The 16,477-nt window shown below is 51.6% G+C and overlaps 1 protein-coding gene across 1 annotated transcript in view; it reads left to right on the forward strand.

Annotated features, from left to right (window-relative positions):
* Window positions 1-621: 621 nt before the first annotated feature.
* The window catches only part of ZNF831 (zinc finger protein 831), a 61,126-nt gene continuing 45,270 nt past the window's right edge, over window positions 622-16,477 (forward strand). Inside the window, exon 1 of the mRNA XM_035025648.1 lies at window positions 622-771. The gene's annotated coding sequence lies outside the window, so the exon portion shown is untranslated. The remainder of the gene's footprint in view (window positions 772-16,477) is intronic.

The raw sequence follows: 16,477 nt of genomic DNA on the forward strand, positions 1-16,477 counted from the left end.
GCCTGCCAGTTCTCAGGTAGCTTGGAGACTAGGAGGGTCGGGAGACGGCCAGACACGGAAGCCCCAAGCCCGCGCGGGTTTGATGGCCCCGGTGGCTGGATTCCGAGCGGGACCCTGGGGAAGAGCCTTTCTCGAGTATCTGGGCGTCTCTAGAGCTGTGGGGTTTCAGTGGCCGGACGCACCTGTGCATGTCGGCGGCCACGGGAGTGGGTGTGCGGCTGCGAGGGACGGGGCCGGGGAGCCCGGAGGGCCGTGTGCCCACCTTCGCCCACCTCCTCCAACACTCGAGAGTGGGGGGGGGGGGGGCAGAGTACAGGAAGAGAGGGGAAAACAGAAGTTTCCATTTGTACCGGATGGTTTTGTTTTTTTATCTGTTTGCAAATGTTCAGTGTAATGGTTTGAAACCCAGCCGTGTAGCTGCCGCCGCCCACACACAGAGCTGCAGTGGCACTGAGCTTCAGCAGGCAAACCATCTCACCAGCGTCGGCCATTAAACCCGAACCCACACCAGGGCAGGCTGCACACCTACCCCCCGGTGTCCCTCTGCCACCCCCCACCGCCCCGGCACCCCCGACACCCACCACCCTCCACACACACAATTTTTTTTTTTTTTTTTTTAAATCTCCAGCACTCGGTTTTCTCTAGAGAAGGCATAAAGAGAAGCAAAGGCAGAGATGGGACGAGCAGGGAGAATGCTCCTGCCTCATCGGAGCCACCGGTTTTCGGGAGAGCGCGGCAGCCCCCACCTGCCTGTGGACTGAGCACATGAAGGTGAGAGAGGTCTTTGTGATTTCTTTATGCACCTGGAGGTCTGGGATGCAAGGCCAGATGAAGGGACCTTAATCATTGAGCCTTGTCTGTTGCCTCCCGAGTGATTCTATCAGGCAAGCATGATGGATGCTTCCTTCCAAGCACACGTAGTTATCTCTGACACAAGCCCCCACTCAGGTCCCTGTGAGAGCTTTTGAATCAGGGGGCTTCTGATCCCCCCTCCTCCACCTTCCAGCATAGCCTCCTAAGCCTGAGATGTGGAATAAGGTCTGATCCTGCCTTTGGCTTGACCTGTTGATTTCCACCCAAGGCTGCTGACCCTTCCTCCCTGAAGTGAGCACTGACCCATTCTTTTGGGGCTGTATGGAATGGGGCTCCATCCAAGGGGCTTTGGGAAACCTGTTTCCCCGGTGGCCCCAAGCCCAGTCATCAGAAGCAATCAGACCCAGCTGTCCAGCTAATCTGTATGAAATAGGCTTCCTTCCCAGTAGAAATCAACAAAGTTTAAAATAGAAGGGACTGTAATCGGAAACGAAGCTATAGAGTTCTGTGTGTGATGCAACAGGCAGAAACATCCGCATGGAAAATATTAAGTACAAATTACATAGCTCCCAACCATGTGAGCCAGGAAAAGAAATGATTTCCTTGCTTATTAAGCATGTTTGTGGGTCGGAGGGTAGCCAAGTGGGGACATCTCTTCTGGAAGGTTTAAACCTCTCAACGAGAAGGAGAGACATAGAAGGAGGACGACAAAGATGGAGGGAGAGAAAAGAGGCCATAATCTAACATACATACAGAAGAGAAACAGATACAAAACCTCCGAATTCTGTGCAGTCAGGGGATGAATCAGTTGGAATAGGTCTATTTTTAGTTTCCAAGATCTGCTGTTACATTTTGCCTGGCATTAATTAGTGTCACAGGCATGTTTCATCCACTGGTTTGGAAGGGCCTTAGCATGTCATTCAAACTGGGAGGGGCCGACCCTCATGTAGAGCCGCTCTCTTGTCCTACGAGTCTGTCTCTGACACACACGTGTCCAGAATGTTCTGCTCTCTGACCTTGCCCTCTCTGGGTGTATCCGTTAATCTCCTGGCTCCAGCCTTTGGATGTCTGGCCACTGGCCAAGGGGAATTGTGATTGCTATGCTTTGTTTTTCAAAAAGGAAAGGCTGTACAAGCTGAAATTGGAAAAAAAAAAAAAAAGATGTTGGATCATGGCTTGGATAAACAAAAATGACTTTGGGGGCAACTCTATCACCACAAAGAAGAAGAGTGAGGCCCCCCTGATCTCCAAACAAGACTGATTTTGTCAGAGTAGATTTCATAACCGAGGAACATCTTCCTATGTAGTTTAGACAAAGTGTAATATTTTAGCAGGAACTAATTATGGGGCTAGGTTGATCGAATGTTGGCTGAAATAGTGTGTGAGGCTAATTACCCTGAAAAAGCCTGTTCATGTTTCAGAGCTGAGGTTGTAAATCTGAAGAGTGGTTTAAATGTAGGAGTTACCATGAGCGTGGCACCTAGCTTTCCGAGGTGACAGCAGGATAGCTGCCAGCTTGAGCAAGAGGCAAGAAGGAAAAGTGGAAGGCCAAAAGGTAGTCGAGCTGTTGGGACAACTGTTTCTGTACATTTGCAACAATTATTAGGTCAGTAAGGAAGCGTGAATACGTCTTGGCCCCTAATGAGAAGAGACATGCCTTCTACTCTCGTACATTATTCAGAATATTCTCTTGCTGTCCTGGAGTCAGATTGAGTCACTGCTAATTGTTCAGTGCCATTTGTCAAGGCCTACGTATAGTCTTCCTTTAGTTTACAAATCACTTCTGGCTGGCCCCTCCAAGACAGGAGCACGGACAATCTCTTCAGAGTAGTCTGGAGAGTTCCCCGGGCACATGGCTGGCCTCTCTGTTGAGGGGGGAAACAGAATGTAGATGAGCATTGGCCAAATCTGTTTTCAGTCCTGAAGAAGCAGTGCCACCACTGACTTTCAGAACTTCTTGAGAAAAAGGGTCAGAGGGTATGAGTAAGCAGGGCACTGACCTTGGGTGTCATGCCGTGAGGCCCTACCCATTCCATCCACCCAGACAGCTGATTCAAAGGTCCTGAGCCTGCCAGTCTCAGTTATGTGTGTCTGCCCTCCTGACCACACCATGCTCATTGAACACTTCTGACCACGTCCTTCACCCAGGTGCCTTTGGCCTGTCACCTTCAGCAGGCACAGTTGGATTGTCCTGGGCTGGGAACACCTGCATTCAGCCATGGCAAGAGGTCACAAAGGGGGAGCCAGTGAATGGTCTCTCTACTGGTCATAAGGATCTCTGGCCCCTTTTAGGCCAGCCATGTCTGTGGCCGCAGATGTACAAGATGAGTGCCCATCTTAGCATGTCGGACAAGGCAGGTGGCTTTCAGACTTTTGCCCTGTTTGAGACCTGACCAGAGGCTGCCATTAGAAAATCAAACGAAACCTTCCTCTTGTGCTTAAAGCCTATAGAGTTCTTTGATTGCTTCATGATTCCTTTATGCACAGGGAGGTCTCATATACACGATCAGATGAAGAGATCTTAATCGTTGAGTCCTATCTCAGCGGTAATCAGAGTCCCAATTAGAGAAGGGCCTACTCTTGCCTGGTGCTGTGCCAGGGAAAGGCTTTACCTGCATTTCTTTATTCAGTCCTTGCAGTGGCCCTGTGCCTGTGAGGTTGGCATGCTCTCCATCCCTGCTTGAAAAAGGAGGAAGCTGAGAGTTTTACATTTTATTTTTAGCGTTTTATCTAAAAATATGAAAAATTTGCATGGCACTCCATAGTATATCAATTGATCTTACTATAAAATAACACTTTCCTTTAAAAAAAAAATCTTGAAAGAAAATCGTCACCCCCAGATGCGGCACATACTTACTGGTAGTGTCACTAGGTGGTACTTCTGTGGTGCTCTGCCCATTCTAGAAAAACAGGTGCCCCTGCTGGAAAAGCTTGAGCTTAGCCCATTGGAGAGTCAGACTGTGATGCCCTGAGGACAGAGCAGATGCTCTCCATGCACATTTTGTGCCCGAGCCTTCTGCATTTGATGGCAACTCCCAGTGAAAGGTGGGACTCCCTGAGCCCTGTCCCTTCCTGCTAAGGCCAACCCCCGAGCAGAAATTAGGAATCGGACACGTGATCACCTCTGTGCTCTGCAAAGGGTCCCAGTCCACTGGTGTGTAATGAGGAAGCTCGGCAAAGGGCTAGGGGGAGAAGGCTTTTATCCCCCATGGCGGGTGGGGGCTCTCCAGGGAGCCCCCAGAGCGAGAGCCTCCCTCCCAAGCAGCCCCTGCTCATAGGCCCTCCCTCTTCCTCTGCGACCTGCCATGGGCCTCACATCCTGAGAGGAGCCCTAGAAACGGGCCCTGTTGATGCAAACACACGTACCCTTCGCCACAGGAAACGTGGCCTCACGTTCACAGTGATAACCACCGGGCTCCTCACGGAGACCAAAGAGGAACAGATTTTAGATTTTTAACTAAATTAGGAAACACATGTCCCTCACCTCCCTCTTTACCCTCTCCCCCCAGCAGTTCTCAGTTCACTTCCCATGTAACCTCTGCTCTCCCTGTCTGACATCGGAAGCTGGACATTTAAGAAACAAAGTCCGTGTTCTTTGGGTGTAAGTAAAAGTGGTGAGAAAACAGACTATTAGTAACAACGAAAGGCAGTGAGCCTTGAGTCTCAGGTAGCGTTGTCAGATAAAATACAGGACCCCCAGTTAAAATGAAAATTCCAGGTATGCAACAGATATGTTTTTGGTATGTGTCCCAAATTTGCACAGGACATGTTTTATGCTAATATTTTATTCAGATTTAGCTAGGTATCCTTCGTTTTTATGTATTTGCTACAATTAGTAACCATAGCACAGGGAACCCACCCTTCGAGGCTCAGAAACTGCATCTGGGCAGAATGTTGGGCCAACTTAGGCACCCAGACTTGCTTTCTGGCCCTCAAGACCAGTAAGGCAGCCTGCTGCACTCTGGCGGGTGCTCGGCTGCAGGCACAGCCCAACATTTTCTGTGCAGGAAGATCTCCTTGGGTTTGCCCGGGGGAGGTGTAGGCTGTTATTTGTCGTTCGGGGGGAAACTGAGGCCCAGGGTGGCTGGCGTGACTTGCCGGGCGCTCAGAGTCAGCTCTTGGCCCATCTCACTGCATAGTACTTTCTGGCAGTGGGTGGTTAGCAGCACGAATGCTGAGAAAAACCGGGCTTCGGAGGAGCAGTAATAACAGGTTAGCTTGGAAGTGCTCTGTGCAGAGATGGGAAGGCTGTGTCAACACATGCAAATTATATGCAAATAAATACACTTGGCCCCCTCACAGGCTCACCTACCTGATGGGACCCCCGTGAGCACAGCCCCTGCCGCCCTGGCTTTCCGGTGGGGCAGGTGTACCCGGCTGAGCCCTGCTGGGTCCCCGGCAAGGTCCCCGTTCCCGGGTGCACGTGGGCTGGAACAGGAGGCGTGTGTGTGCGCGTGAGCGAGTGCACACACGTGCTCTCTCGGCGCAGCTGAGGATGCGAGGGGGCTGGCGTGGAGGTGGACGCGTGAGGCCGGGGGAGCATGTTGACATGTGCGTGACTTGCCACCTCGAGCTGTGCACGCCCGGCAAGCCGCATGGCTCCTGTCTCCTGGGATGACCTCTTCTGAGGCAGGAGTCAGCCCCTTTCCCTGGGCATCCTCCTGCTGAGATGGCCGGCCCCGGAGATGACTGATGAGAACACTCCTAACGGCGATGCCACTGTTGACGTTGGCTGGGGGTTGGAGGTCTACCTGTCCTCTGGTGAGCACCTCGTACCTCATTTTCCCGAAGGTGCCTGTGTGGTGATCGTCCCTGCTTGACAGACAGGTGGATACTCAGAGGCTTTGGAAGGTAAAGTAACTTGCCCACGACCAGCGAGACACCCAGCTGAGCTCACCCCCTGGTGCCACGAGCCCCCTCACTCTGCAGCCCGGCGGGTGAATCACTGCCCGCTGAGTACAAGACAGAGGCCACACCTTGATCCTGGGCATGGGCTCCTTGAAGAGGGAGCACTGTCTTGAAAAGTTCTTTGTGGAGATTTGCACAGTAGAGCTGAGATGGCTTGGGATTGACGCTGTCAGTGTCGGTGGGGTTGGCCTCGGACGTGGTGCCAGCTGAACCCCTCATGTTGGGAGACGTTCTCCAAGACGGGCTCTGAGCACAGGGGACACTGATGGGGCGTGGGTTGCTTCTTGCCCCTGTCTCCTGTTGAACGAGGGCGCTCAGGCTGAGCGAGGGAGCTTGGTTTCAGGGCTGCGCATGCTGGTGGGGCCGGTAGCCTGAGTCTGAAGGGTGTCTTCGCTGATGCCTGGCTGAGTGTTTGCGTCACGTTGCCTCACCTGTGTGAGCACCCTTTTCCTCTTCTGTGAAATCGTGCGCGTGATGGCTGCCTGCCTCGCGCCACAGCTCGGAGGCGCAGCTGGCCTATCATCCAGTAGGTTTCTGCTGTTATGAGTCATTGCCGGTGCGACCCCAGGTGTCACAAGGGGCACGGCAATATGAAATGTGTGGCTCTCCCCTTTGAAGGTCCTGGGACTCAGGAAACCAAGCTAAATTCATTATGGTGGGAGGTGGGTAAAGATAGACCCCAAAGTGCCACAGAGAATGTGCTGCTGAGGGGATTGCTTCCAGCTGGGGGGACCCCGAGGCCATTGTCGGGGAGGCAGCGTTTGGATCTATCTTGATGAGCAGTAAGCTGTGGGAGGTCCAGGCCGAGGGAGCAGCATAAGCAGGAGTGCGGGGGTTGGGGGACGGTCTGAGCTGTCCAGTTTGGGTGGACGATTCGTCCATTTACTCACTCATGCAGGGCAACGGAGTTGGTTGTCACTTGGAGCTGGTGACAAAGCAGAAGGATCCCTGGCCTGTGGTTTGAGTCATTTAGCAAGTCCTGACACATGTAACGTTTCGGGAGAACTGTGGTGAGTGCAGGGGTCTGGCTTGGTCAGGGAGTGGGCATCCCAGCAGGCTCCCCCTGAGGAGCTGGGAACTGGCTGAGAGCTGAAGGGTTAGTGGGGGCAGGGACATAGGCTGGAGCGTGAGGAGCTGCATGGCCAGTGTGGCTGGGATGCAGAAATAAGATGAGAGGTTTGGGGAGGAACTAGGGAGGTGGCAGAGGCTGGTGCCCATGGATAATGCAGGCAGAGCAGATCACTGAGTTCCAAGAGGGATGGGCACCAGGGGGTTGTCACCAGCATGAGGTGGTGGACGTAATTGTGTTTTTGGGAACCGTCCCTCTGGCTGTAGAGTGGGGAGTGGATCTGTGAGGGGCCAGGGTGAAGGTAGGGAATAGCTTTCACCGACTGTGGCCAGACAGTCTGACCAAAATCCTGCTTGGCCACCATTGTCATCCCCAACCTGCTGAGTGGCTCACAGCTTAGCACCTGGAGCAGCGTGTCATGCAGATCCTGTTCCTGAATTCACCCCTCCCTCGGCCTCCCCACCACCTTCCTTGGGAGAACATGTGCTTTGGCTGCTAGGCCCCACACTCTGAGTTCTTCCCCTCTGAGCCACATTCTCTGCAACTGGACCCAAGGAGAACAGGACGGAGTCTACAAGATATTAAGCATGCTCCAGACCCACTGGCTGACTTTGGAGGAGGTCAGGGCTGATTTCTGTTTGGCTCTCTTCACTAGGCCAGGCACGTCTGCACGGGCTGGACTTCCCGGGGAGCAGAAGGCTTGGCAGGAGGAGCAGATTGCTTCACTGAGAGGGGCCCACAAGGTGAGGAGCTTAATTGTGCTGGACGCTGCCCAGACAGCTTGGGTCTCCCAGTTGCCAAGACCTGATTGGGAGGCTGGACGGACATGTTTGATGGTCCCAAGGGTCTACCAGCGCACCCTGTGAAGGGCAGGTCAGAGGTGGGGTGTCCCTGCTGAGGGACAGGGACTCTGTGGGAAGATGCCTGGGCCAGCACAGCCTCAGAGAGGGACGTCCTGCCCTGCCGCTTCGTGCTGCAGCGAACTCCTTTGAAAAGGCCCCGGGCAGCGTTGGCTCTCCCATGTTCTCAGCAGTTGCTTACCAAGCAGCTACTTGGGGCTAGGCTAAGAAAGTTAAACTTTTGTCAAGGAGTGCATTGTCTAGTGAGAGAAAGTGATGTGTAAACTGATCAGTACAGCATACGGCACTGAGTGCGTGAGGAAGGATATGCCCGCTGCCACAGGACCCTGGAAGCGGGGGAAGTCCCCGAGGCCGAAGCCAGTTGGGTCATGCCTCAGAGAGGAAGGAACATTTAAACAGCCTGGGCCCATTCTTCCCATGCAGGGACAGGGAAACATGCATCCAGAGCGGGGACTTCTCCAAAGATGCACACGCGCATAGTCACACCTGTTGGTAAATCCCATAGGAGGCTTGGCTAATGGGCACCTATGTGGTCTTAGAGCAGCTTTATGAGCACCAGATCCAGGGCAGAAAACAATAAGTGATTTGATAATGCATGCTTCTTTGCTTGGATTTTTTCAGCCCTGGGAGGTAGAAGCATGATCCACAGCAGCCCTTGCAAAATTTGTTCTTTCCCCTTCCATTCACTTTCTTTCATGTAGACTCTGAAAAGTTCCTTCCTTTGTTTTGACCCTGTTGTTTCTCTCAATTGCTCCCCTCACCTCCACACATTGTCTGATGCTTCTTAGAATAAAATTTCTCCTGTGGCCCAAAAAGCTCTGCACCATCTTTTGTCTGCCCACCCTCTGGCCTGTCTTCCAGCTCTCTCCTCTTTGCTATTACCCAGAATGCCCTTAGCCTTCTGCTGGTCTTAACCTGCCACAGGAGTGCTTGCTTCAGGGCCTTTGCACGTAGTGCCCTCATATTTCCTCATGGCTGAATCTTTTTTCTATTTCAGGTCTCTTCCCAGGCATGCTCCTCCTTCCCTTTCCCTCATCCTTCATCAAACCACTCCAGTTTTCTGCCTTCATCACACTCATTTCTGTCTGAGATTACTCCACTCATTGATGTGTTTTTGTAGTTATGACGATGTCTCTCACTAGAATGTCAGCCTCATGAAGGCAAGGACTTTATCTGTCTTATTCTCCCCCGATCCTTTGACCTAGAGTTTGGAATCTGGTTGGTACTCAAGCAATATTTGGTGAATATATACCTGTTGAATGCAAATTCCCAGACACCTGGGAGGGGTAATGTCTTCTTTCTTTCATTGCTTTTTTGGGGTTAGTATCTACCTGTTTGGACTTTGCCCTTATCTTCTCCCCAATTATTGTGATTATGAGTCACATGAAAGAGTAGAGAGCTGTTTAGTGAAGACAAAATCCTCTCAAGGCAGTGGGAAGTGAAAGGACAGACTGGACAAAGCCAGAACAGGCAGGTCAGGAAAACAAGCAAGTCTGGGCACACGTACCTGGACACATGTCTGCATCTACACGTTTGTGCGGGTAACACCATGACAAAAATAGTGGCAGCCAGAGTTTGGTGTTGCAGGGAATGGCGTGGGCTCTGGTGAGAGGTGGGTTCTGGTCCCCCTTCTGTGACCTTTACAATGAGGACGTGGCCAATTGGTTTTAGCTCAAGTACAGATCTCACGGTAGATGGTTTTGTAGAGGTCCAGATAAAGAAGCTTCCGATGCCTAGCTCTGTGGGGAAGAGTGTCATGACCAAGTAGCCGTGGGTGCCAGGAGGGGAGGGGACTGGTGCACCTGAACTTGACGTTGCTGGGTTACATGATCCTTGAAGTAGCTTTATCTCTAAATTCCAGGAGCCCTCATCCACTGGGCATGCTAAGAGATGGGCTGGGGACCCTGAGTGAAGGGGCGAATTCTCTCACATTGGGAGACTTCATCTTCAGAGCTTGGTCTTGAGAGATGTGCTAAAAAAGCTCTCCTGGGGGTAGGAAGTGATGGGCAGTCCGAGGAAGGTGTGGATGAGGTGTATATTTTCCTTGGTGCTCAGCCAAAGCTCCTAAAATTGCCAGCACTTAAATGCAAGTCCTCCTCCTGGGAGCAAGAGGTCTTTGTGCCGCTGGAAGCATGACATTGAGGTCACGCCAGCCCTTCCCTCTGGATGTGGATGGGACTTTGGACTCTGGCTTTGGAGGGAAATTGGGTGGCTTACAACTCGAGCTCTACTTCCTTCCAAAAAGGCTTTGGGGGAACTTACAGTAAGAACACACCCAGAGGATAGGACAGTGGGAAATAGATCAGAGGCCACCAAGAGGAAAAGAAAACCAAATGTCCAGGAAGGTCCAGGGTCTCTCAGGCCAGGCCTTGGATTCGAGGAACAATCATCATTTGGTCTCATAAGGACAAAAGGATTCTTGGCTTGGAAAGGCAGCTGGCAGAGGCTAATATACAAATCTGTGTTTTAATCTGTTTATTGAAATGTTTAAACATATTGTTTTTGTAAATACATCCAAAAGACACTGATTAGCCAGTCTTCCAAGTGGTGAGGTGTGGTGGGGTCTTAACCCTGCCATTTTGTTCCCCATCTGGACCAGTGAACTCTTCCCTTTAAAAAAATAAAAATGAAAAACAAAGTCCTTACATAAGAAACTTTTGGAAGTGTTGGGGGCTGGGGGGACAAACCAGTTTTTCTTGTTACAGATGAAATGTAGGGCTTTTTCTTTCTGCTCTAAAAGATTAATCTACAAAAACAGTGGGTGACGCCAGCAAAATCCCTTCAGGTGCTGGAAGTGATTTCATTTTTACACTGTGATTAAAAGTCTGATAGCCAAGTGCTCAAGAGCCACATCACGTCTTCCTCAACAGGGAGACAATTTGTAGGGAAACAAAACGCCCTGCCTAACCCTTGCTTTTCGGCTGTCACTCAGGCAGCCGGGGGCGATGTTTTGGGGAAATGAACGGCAGCTGGCAATTACGGCAGGAGAACATCGGGGGTAATGGGCCCCGGGAGGCTTTGTACCTTTCCCCCGACGCCGCAATCATAGCCGGTGCGAGGCGGGTGACAGCTTGATGGAGCCATCTCTGTCGGCCCGGTGGGAGCTGTTCCGGAAAGGGCCAGGAAAGGGGGTGCTCCGCTGCGCAGGGAGAGGGGAGCAGGGCCGTTTGGGGGAAGCTGTCCTGTGAGTCAGGAGGACGTCATCTCAGTGAAGTTCTGCCTGGTATCTTTCGAAAGACCCTTTTAAGAAAGCATAATGCTTAGGGAGTTATTTTAATGGACACCACAAAAATAGATGAGGCCCGTGTCCATTAGGAGTATTATTATTATAGTAATGATACTGTTTGCGACACATTAAGTGGTAAAAGCAAGTCAATCTGAAGAAATGTGTTGTACCTATAAATAAAGGTGCCGTACAGCTTGGTGCTGAGGCGCGCTGCCGTCCAGCCCCCTCCCATCACAGCCCCCTCCCGTCACAGCCCCCCTGAAGGGAAGGGCGTTGTTCCACGCCCCCCAGAAAGCCAGTCACAAAGTCCTGGCCAGGGCCGGGATGCGGCCTCCAGCCCAGCGCCCCTTCCACAGTCCCACAGCGCCTCTCTCCTCTGCGGAAGGAAGGAAGGAGGTGGGGGAGAGGGAAACTCTCGGTGGGAATCAAGTTTCCATTTCAATTATTCAGCTGATCCTTGACCCCCATTACCATGGATAATCAAAAACTGGCTGGATGCATCATGTTTTAAATAAAAACATTGTTTAAGTGGCCCCGAGGACGTGCAGACAGATAATTGCATGGGGCACTCACACAGTTACCCTTCGGGGGGGCCCTTTTCTATCTGCACAGAAATGAGAACCGCAGCCTCAGCACGAGGTCACACATCTGTGGAGTGCTCCTTTCTGAAGGGGCTTGACAGGTGCACCTCATTTCCCAGCCCACATGGGTTGTGATTACAAACCTCTTCTGACAGTGAGGACAGCGTGTGGAGGATGTGGAGGGAGCTGACCCCCCAGACGACCGGACTTGAATGCAAATCTGAGTGCGTGTGTCCCTGAGGTGACTCGTTGTAGAGCTCCAGAGCTGCCTGTCCCACCGTGTCCCCTGCCCCCGGAGAGGCCAGCCTCGCGCTTCCCATGTCAGGCGGGTTCCGCCTGGTTTGTACGTTTGTAAGGCTCCTGGTGCGAGGTCCGCGTTTGGCCCGGGGAGCGAGGGATTTGACAGGGCTCGTCACTCAGCAGACGCTGCCTGAGGGCTGCCTCCGTGCCCAGCACTGCGCGGGCTGTATGGCAAGGCGTGCGTGAAGGCCTGGCAGGGAGGCTGTGCTGGCGACACATGGGGCACGCGGCCGGAGAAGGGCTGCACGTGCAGAGCAGGAGGTGGGCCGTGCGTGTCCATCTTGGGAGATTGTGCAGAGAGGAAGGGGTGGTATCTGTCTTGCTCGGCCTTGTGTGGCCTTGGTTCTTCACGTACTGTGTCCAAACAAGCAGTCATGGATTGGGTGCATGCTTTTGGGACTGTGACACTGTGCTAGGTGGGCACTGTTCTAGGTCCATCCAGTGCTTTGAAGAGGGCCACCGGAGGTGGGGCTGGAAAGGCAGGTGGCAGGACGTGGGGACCGGTCTGGCAGCTGCTATTGACTGACTCGGGAGGCAGCGGGAATGACTTCTTTGTGCCCTGCTTGCCGGGGAGGCCGGGCCAGCCCCCAGGCAGTCTGGGGTGGCGGGCGGCTGACTGCAGCCAGCGCCTCTCCCTTCCTCTTTCTGCCACCGGATGGCACACTCGGGGACTGGGGAGGGTCCCGGGGCTGAACCCCAGAGGCAGGGGCTCATTCTGCTCCTGGCTGCGGCTTCTCAGCAGGAATGTATGTGTGTGTGTGTGTGTGTGATTCTTCCCGGCCCAGTCTCACTGGGACCCCCAGGGCGCCTGGCGTCTCCTCCTGGTTCTGCTGCCACTGCTCTGTACCTGCACAAGCTCGCTTTGTCGCAAGAACAGCCGTGGGAGACTGTGGCGTTGCCAGGTGAAACTAGCTCCCGGCAAGGGAGTGATAGATCTTTTCTATTTGTTTCCTTGGGAAAAAAAAGGCTGGAGAAAGGAAGTTCACCATTCTTTGGAAATTATGTTTCTTTTCTCTTTTTGGTGACTATAGCCAATGCTGAGCTCATGGGCTATCTGTTGTACCCGCTCTGGAGAGTTATGTTCTGGCGCTCAAGAACTTGGCCGGGGACTGATTATTGTTACATGGAGGTAGGAGTTGCACACCGTAAAATCCACCCTCTGAAGTGTACAATTGAGTGTTTTTTAACATAATCACACATTTGTGCAGTCACCACTATGATCTAGTTCCAGAACATTTTCAGCACCCCCAAATAAACCTTGTACCCATTAGCAGTCCTTCCCCCCCAGCTCTCCCAGCCCGTGTTGGCCACAAATCCACTTTCTGTCTCTGTGGGGGTGCCTGTTCTGGACATTTCCTAGAGATGGAAGCCTGCAGTGTGGGGCCTTGTGTGTCTGGCTTCTCTCACTTAGCATAACATTTTCAAGGGTCCTCCATGTGATGGCAGGTATCAGGACTTCATTTCCTTTCTGTTGCCTAATGACGGTCCATTGTATGGATGTTTGGATGTTTACCAGTTCATTGTCGACATACTTATTTTCAGTCAACTCCAAAAGTTGTTGTTGTTTTTTTTTCGTTTGCTGTTACTGTTTTTTAATCGACGTTTTAGCTCTTGTACAGGAAACTTTTTCACTAATTTATCTTAATGAAGTGTGTTCAGACTGTAACTTTGGAGAAAAAAGGCAAATCAAAGTCCTTTTAGGATATAGAGACAAATTTGTCCTTGAGGACCCTCTTAGCCAAGCTTCTGGACCAGGCCTCTCAGAGAATGGGGCTGGCAGTGTCCCAGGGAGCCTCGCCCCTTTCTGCTTTGGTCCTTCCTTTTCCCCAGCACTCAAGCTGCCGGGGCCCTCCCCCCCCACGGCCGGCAAAGCCCTTGTCTTCACCATGAGAGCTTGGGTATCTGTTGGCTCATGCCAGCTTGTGTTTCCAGTAGCCCCCATGCCCCCCTTGTCCATGGCTGCCCGTGGCCCTCTCCCTGTTGAGGCGGTGGAGCATGCAGAAGTCTGGCCTTCGTGAACTTTCCGGCCTTCCCAGCTTGCCTCTTGCAGCGACTTCTGCCCATCAAACTTTTCCACATCCGGCAGTGCCCAGCTCATCTGTCATTTTCTCCAGGAAGGCCCCTGAAACCTTCTTCCTCCGGGCTCTGGCAAAGTTTTGTTTGTATGTCTGTTGTGGCCAGGGGTGTTTCTGACCGTATTTAACAACGGAAGAGGTGCAAGCACCAACAAATCAGAACGGATGGTGTCAGAGCCAGGCAGGTATTTACTCCTGGCTTCTGGGTTCTGGGGATGTCCGGGGGGCTTGGGGGACAGGAGGGGACTCTGAGGTGTGGCCGTGCCACATGTGCCAGCTGAGTTCTGTCTCACGCACGTGGACCGGTTGCATCAAAGCTGGCTCTGCATCAGTCACTTTCCCATTTTCAACTGCACGTTCCCTGTGGCCTCTGGCACAGCCAGTGAGGTGCCTGCTCACTGATGCTGGGGGGACAGGGAGTAGAAGCCACGTGGATCTGCATCATTTGGTTCTTCCAAAGCCTAGATCACTCAGCCAGATGAAATTTGCCCCCAAACCCAACCTAGCTGAACATGAGTCTTAGATACTTGACCAGCTGGACATTATTGATGGCAAAGTGGGGCAAGGAAGCCTCCCTCTCCCAGTGAAAAACTAGCACAGTCAGAGCAATGGGACACTGGTCTAAAGGAGTTGATATGCCCCCAGTCCGCATGGCCAGAGTCGCATCTGGTCAACCCTGTCTTTCTCTTGAATGCACTTCTTCCCAGTAGCGCACCCCGTTTTGCTCTCAGCCTCCACCACTTAGAACAACTGTATTTTCCCCCCTCTATCGCTGTCATGTTTGCTCCTTCCAAAGTTGTAGGGAGAGAGGGCGACTCTGGGTGCACAACTTAAGGGGCACCTGAAATGCAGTCATCAGGATAATAGTTCACTGCAATGTGTTACAAATAAAAATGAATGGAAACAGTTCCAGGTTGGACAAACTATCAAAGTTGTAAGTGGGGACAGCACCCCAGAGATCCTTGTGAGGTCTCCCGCCATATCACCCATAGTGGAAATGCTCATTCTGGGCCCTCGGGAAGCTCCAGGTATGCATGTGAAGGCTGTGCCCATGCTCTTTCCAACCCCACAGCCAGGAAGAGGACCACACTGGCTCTACTTCTTACCAGCCTGCCCAGAAAAACTTCCCCTGTGGTGCAGGGGGCTGAACACCCTCATTTCCAGGGGGCAGGCTCTGTTTATGGGTTGTTAGATCAATAGTCACAATTATTAGACTTGAGCTGTGGTTCTGTTTTTTTCCCCTGTCTGTGTCTAGCTCTTCCTCTTTTCTAAGGGCTGCTACTGTGACATTAAGTAATGTATAGAAAATAACGTACTTCCTATTTCTGAGCCAGCTCGGGTTTCGTCTCTGCTTGAGCCTTCTCCATGCTGCTCAGAATGGTGCTTTTCCCAGTTAAACACAGAGTTGCCTCAAAGGCCAAGCAATGGGGGAGCCATCCTCTTTTGCTTTATTTTCTAAGATGCAGGGAGCATCTCTCTGTGCTTTGAGATGCTGCCTGCAGAGTGGGGATGGTGGAAGATGCCTCAGACACCTTCTCAGCAAAGAGTTGCAAACTCCCTACGTGGAGTGGGAGGAGGGTGTGTGAGCCCCCTCTGTCCTCGGTGGGGGGGCAGCTGCCCAGAGGTCTCTTCAGGAACTATGGATATCTTCTCAGTTTCTGGCCAGGTCATTTGTGTTTGAGTTGGAGCATCATTGGCTGAAAATCATCACGCTTCATAAAGGTATGTAACATGTCCCATGAGATAAACATATAGAAGAAGTCAGCTTAAAAAAAAACTTTTTTTTCTTTTTACCCTGTGTTCTTAATGATATATTTATTTTCAAGCATGCAGTTAAAAAGAAATACCACGTAAAACTGGGTCTGACCCAGTTCAGTAATTCTCTTGTGTGCTTAACAGCACTGTTGCTTTTGTCAAGATATTTATTGCAATTCATAATGGCTGTCAGAAACCAGGTCCACAATCCATGTTTGACTAAACATAAAAACAACCTATAGGAAATTTGTGGCATTGTAAGCAGTTTTTTCCAATGATAGACCTAATTAAAATGGAGGTATGAATTGTTTAGAAGTATTAGTTATGTTAGCCGAAGAGTTTGCAAAACTAAATGTACAGTAGATTCTAAAATGGTATTTGATACAGATCCTATTTATAGCACTTGTACTGATCACCCAAGGGTAGCATTTTTCAATGAGATTTACAAGGGACCATGGACCCTGGGCCACATATTTACATACATATTTGGCTTCCCAGTGTCCAAAATAGCTGAGAGCTGCAGGGTCTGTCAGATAAGCCATGGAGCCATGCTCTGAGAGGTAACGTGCCTCTCTGTTCCCGTAGCAAATCTTTCTGTAAGAATGAAACCAGAGATGTTATCTGCCAAAATGCAGCGAGGGACAGGATGCGAGCTAGAAAAATGATAGCGTTGGGTGGCTGGGAAAAGCAGAATCAACGTCAGGGCCAGTTTAAAATAATGTGCCTAATTCTACTGCCCCAGATAAGAGCAGGCATTTTGGACCACAAGGCTAATGTCAGAGCGAGTGTGGAGGTTCTGCAGCCATCTTGGGGGCTGTGGGAAGATCCTGAGAAGCCATGGGATGAAGATGGGCTTCCTCAGTTGCACTTCGGCTGAGAAGTCGGCAAAG

This window comes from Mirounga leonina, unplaced genomic scaffold (assembly GCF_011800145.1).
Source record: "Mirounga leonina isolate KUSES-001 unplaced genomic scaffold, KU_Mleo_1.0 Mir_195, whole genome shotgun sequence".
Taxonomy (NCBI): Eukaryota; Metazoa; Chordata; class Mammalia; order Carnivora; family Phocidae; genus Mirounga; species Mirounga leonina.